Here is a 5,364-nt window from a genome sequence, read left to right as displayed (position 1 = left end):
GCTGACTCCCACCACATCTCGTCCTGTATGCGCCTGTCTTTGATTCCTAGTACATGCAGTTGTTGATCGCACCTACGTTCAATATCCTAGCTCCACACAAGTTCTAACAAGGTGTTATTTAATTCATGCTTGTAGGACATACCAATAACCAGTTCCACGACACCACTCCCACCATACCACAAAACCACAATAAAATTTCACCAAGCCCCCCCACCCCCATCTCCGACCTTCATCCAAAACCCACTTTTGCCAAACCCCAAAAACAAAAGTCTTAATATGTCCGGCCAGATCTTGTATTTTCATCTTTTAGGTGTGCACGACTCTAACTGCCATCCCCTCAACTAATAAATATTTACTTCACTAAGCACTCTTAACACCAACCCACAACAGGCTTTTTTTCCCCACAACCCAAAAGAAACCACCCCACAATTACGCTCACACCTCCGTTTATGTAGCTTAAACCCGCCTAAAGCAAGACACTGAAAATGCCTAGATGGGTTTGCACACCCCATAAACAAATAGGCTTGGTCCTGGCCTTTCTATTGGCTCTTAGCAAGATTACACATGCAAGCATCCCCATCCCGGTGAAGACGCCCTATAAATCATCATGACCAAGAGGAGCAAGCATCAAGCACGCACACGCAGCTCAAAACGCTTTGCCTAGCCACACCCCCACGGGAGACAGCAGTGACAAATATTTAGCAATAAACGAAAGTTTAACTAAGCTATGCTATATTAAGGGTTGGTTAATTTCGTGCCAGCCACCGCGGTCACACGATTAACCCTAGCTAATAGAGATCGGCGTAGAGGTGTTTAAGATCTGACATAATAAAGCTAAACTCCATCTAAACTGTAAAACCCTAGCTGATGTAAAATAAACTACGAAAGTGGCTTTAAAACTTCTGAACACACAATAGCCAGGACCCAAACTGGGATTAGACACCCCACTATGCTTGGCCCTAAACCTCAATAGTTAAATAACAAAACTACTCGCCAGAATACTACAAGCAACAGCTTGAAACTCAAAGGACTTGACGGTGCTTTACATCCCCCTAGAGGAGCCTGTTCCATAATCGATAAACCCCGATCCACCCCACCCTCTCTTGCTTAGCCTATATACCGCCATCTTCAGCAAACCCTGATGAAGGTTACAAAGTGAGCGCAAATGCCCTCCACCGCAAAAACGTTAGGTCAAGGTGTAGCCCATGAGACGGTAAAAAATGGGCAACATTTTCTATCTCAGAAAACTCCACGAAAACTCTTATGAAATCTAAGAGTCCAAGGAGGATTTAGCAGTAAATTAAGAATAGAGTGCTTAATTGAACCAGGCCATAAAGCGCGCACACACCGCCCGTCACTCCCCTCAAATATACTTAAGGAACATCTTAACTAAACGCCCTAATATTTATATAGAGGGGATAAGTCGTAACACGGTAAGTGTACTGGAAGGTGCACTTGGATAAATCAAGGCATAGCTTAATATAAAGCACCTGGCTTACACCCAGAAAATCTCAATATTATTTGATTGCCTTGAGCTAATACTAGCCCTAAGCATAACCAACACTAATACCAAGCCAACATACACTAAATCATTCACCTACACAAAGTATAGGCGATAGAAATTTTAATCGGGCGCTATAGATATAGTACCGTAAGGGAAAGATAGAAAATCACCCAAGCACAAAATAGCAAGGATTAACTCCTGTACCTTTCGCATAATGAATTAGCTAGAAACAATTTCACAAAGAGAACTACAAGCCAAATTCCCCGAAACCAGACGAGCTACCCAAAAACAGCTAAAAGAGCGCACCCATCTATGTGGCAAAATAGTGGGAAGATTTCTGGGTAGAGGTGACAAGCCTACCGAGCCTGGTGATAGCTGGTTATCCAAGACAGAATCTTAGTTCGACCTTAAGCTTACCTGCAGAACCACCTAATCCCCCTGTAAGCTTAATTGCTAGTCTAAAGAGGGACAGCTCTTTAGACACTAGGAAAAAACCTTACAGAGAGAGTAAAAACCCCAATTACCATAGTTGGCCTAAAAGCAGCCATCAATTAAGAAAGCGTTCAAGCTCAACATCAACTACCCCAAAAATACCAAACACATAACTGAACTCCTCACACCACATTGGATTAATCTATCACCCTATAGAAGCAATAATGCTAGTATAAGTAACATGAATATTTTCTCCACTGCATAAGCCTAAATCAGACCAAAAGCCTCACCGATACTTAACAGCCCAGCATAGCAAGCACAAACAAGCCCATGCTACCTTCACTGTTAACCCAACACAGGCATGCTTTAAGGAAAGGTTAAAAAAAGTAAAAGGAACTCGGCAAACTCAAACCCCACCTGTTTACCAAAAACATCACCTCTAGCATTACTAGTATTAGAGGCACTGCCTGCCCAGTGACACACGTTTAATGGCCGCGGTACCCTGACCGTGCAAAGGTAGCATAATCACTTGTTCTTTAAATAGGGACTCGCATGAATGGCACCACGAGGGTTTAACTGTCTCTTACTTTTAACCAGTGAAATTGACCTGTCCGTGAAGAGACGGACATAAAATAATAAGACGAGAAGACCCTATGGAGCTTTAATCTATTAATGCAATCAAAAACCATATAAACCCACGGACCTTTAAACTACTACACCTGCATTAAAAATTTTGGTTGGGGTGACCTCGGAGCACAACCAAACCTCCGAACAATACATGCTAAGACTACACAAGTCAAAGCGAACTAACATTCACAATTGATCCAATAATTTGATCAACGGAACAAGTTACCCTAGGGATAACAGCGCAATTCTATTCTAGAGTCCATATCGACAATAGAGCTTACGACCTCGATGTTGGATCAGGACATCCTAATGGTGCAGCAGCTATCAAGGGTTCGTTTGTCCAACGATTAAAGTCCTACGTGATCTGAGTTCAGACTGGAGCAATCCAGGTCGGTTTCTATCTATTGTATATTTCTCTCTGTACGAAAGGACAAGAGAAATAAGGCCCACTTCATAAAGCGCCTTCATTGCATAAATGACCTAATCTCTATTTAGCAAAATATCACATATTCTACCCAAAAACAGGGTTTGTTAAGATGGCAGAGCCCGGTAATTGCATAAAACTTAAAACTTTACAACCAGAGGTTCAACCCCTCTTCTTAACACCATGGCCACAATAAACCTTTTACTCCTAATTACATCTACATTAGCTGCCATAGCATTCCTCACACTCGTTGAACGAAAGTTACTAGGCTACATACAGCTACGAAAGGGACCCAATATTGTAGGCCCATATGGATTATTACAACCCTTTGCTGATGCAATAAAACTTTTCACTAAAGAACCCCTAAAACCCTCAACATCTACCACCACCCTCTATATTACCGCACCCGCTCTAGCCTTCTTCATTGCCCTTCTCCTATGAACCCCCCTCCCCATACCTAACACCCTAATCAACTTCAATCTAGGACTCCTATTCATCCTAGCCATATCTAGCCTGATTGTCTACTCCATCCTATGATCAGGATGAGCGTCAAATTCAAACTACGCCCTAATTGGAGCCCTACGAGCCGTCGCTCAAACAATTTCATACAAAGTTACCCTCGCCATTATCCTACTATCAGTCCTACTAACAAGGGGCTCATTTAACCTCAATATACTCATTACAACGCAAGAACACCTATGACTTCTCCTACCATCATGGCCCTTAGCTATAATATGATTTACTTCCACACTAGCAGAAACAAATCGAACCCCCTTTGATCTCATAGAAGGCAAATCAGAGTTAGTATCAGGTTTTAACATTGAATACGCTGCAGGTCCATTCGCCCTATTCTTCATAGCCGAATACATAAATATCATCATAATAAATGCTCTAACAACCACAATTTTCCTAGGCACATTCTACCCCATCCATTCACCAGAACTATTCACAATATGCTTCACCATCAAAACACTCCTCCTAACTTCCCTATTCCTATGAATCCGAGCAACATACCCCCGATTCCGTTACGACCAACTCATACACCTTCTATGAAAAAGTTTCCTGCCACTCACACTAGCGCTACTCATATGAAACACCTCAATACCCGTCGCAATTTCCAGCATTCCCCCTCAAACCTAGAAATATGTCTGACAAAAGAGTTACTTTGATAGAGTAAATAATAGAGGCCCCAACCCTCTTATTTCTAGGATTATAGGTATCGAACCTACCCCTGAGAATCCAAACTTCTCCGTGCTACCCCATACACTCTATCCTAAAGTAAGGTCAGCTAAACAAGCTATCAGGCCCATACCCCGAAAATGTTGGTCACATCCTTCCCGTACTAATCAACCCACTAGCTCAACTCATCATCTACACCACAATAATCACAGGTACACTCACCACAACACTAAGCTCACACTGATTTCTCGCCTGAGCAGGCCTAGAAATAAACATACTAGCCTTTGTCCCAATTCTAATAAAAAAAAAAACCTCCGCTCTACAGAAGCTGCTACCAAATATTTCCTAATACAGTCTACCGCATCTATAATCCTCATAATAGCAATTATCTCTAACAATCTATTATCAGGATGCTGAACAATAACAAGTTACATTAACCAACCTCCGTCTCTAATAATAACAATCGCCCTTGCCATAAAACTAGGAATAGCCCCCTTTCACTTCTGAGTTCCAGAAGTCACCCAAGGAACACCCCTAACTTCCGGCCTACTCCTCCTTACATGGCAAAAACTAGCCCCCATCTCGATCATATACCAAATTCACCCATCAATCAACATCTACACCCTCCTAACTCTTTCTACCCTATCCATTGTAGTGGGCAGTTGAGGAGGTCTTAACCAAACACAATTACGCAAAATCCTAGGATACTCTTCAATCACTCACATGGGCTGAATAATAATAGCACTGGTATACAACCCAACCATTACAATCTTTTATTTAACCATATATATCATCCTAACAACTACCATATTCCTGATCCTTAACCTGAACTCAAGCACCACAGCTTTCATACTATCCCGCACCTGAAACAAATCGATCCACCTAGCACCACTAACAGCATCCATCCTCATATCTCTAGGGGGCTTACCCCCTTTGACTGGCTTCCTACCCAAATGAATTATTATTCAAGAACTCACAATGAACAATAACTTTCTCATTCCCTCTATTATAATTGCCATAACTCTACTTAACCTATACTTCTACATACGCCTAATCTACACCATCTCCCTAACACTATTCCCCACATCCAACAACACAAAAATAATGTGACAGTTCGAAAATACAAAACCCATACTCCTCATCCCCCCACTCATCATCACCTCTACTCTTTTACTACCAATCTCCCCCCTAATCTCAG

The 5,364-nt window shown here is 42.0% G+C and overlaps 1 non-coding gene across 1 annotated transcript; it reads left to right on the top strand.

The window, feature by feature from the left end:
• The first annotated feature begins 517 nt into the window (after positions 1-517).
• On the top strand, positions 518-1,466 carry LOC144330946 (18S ribosomal RNA). Its single transcript, XR_013397655.1, has one exon. It is a non-coding gene; the product is annotated as an 18S ribosomal RNA (ribosomal RNA).
• Positions 1,467-5,364: the final 3,898 nt, after the last annotated feature.

This window comes from Macaca mulatta, chromosome 8, assembly GCF_049350105.2.
Source record: "Macaca mulatta isolate MMU2019108-1 chromosome 8, T2T-MMU8v2.0, whole genome shotgun sequence".
Lineage (NCBI taxonomy): Eukaryota > Metazoa > Chordata > Mammalia > Primates > Cercopithecidae > Macaca > Macaca mulatta.
Note: the sequence above shows the minus strand (reverse complement) of the source record. Positions and strands in the feature narration are given on the sequence as shown.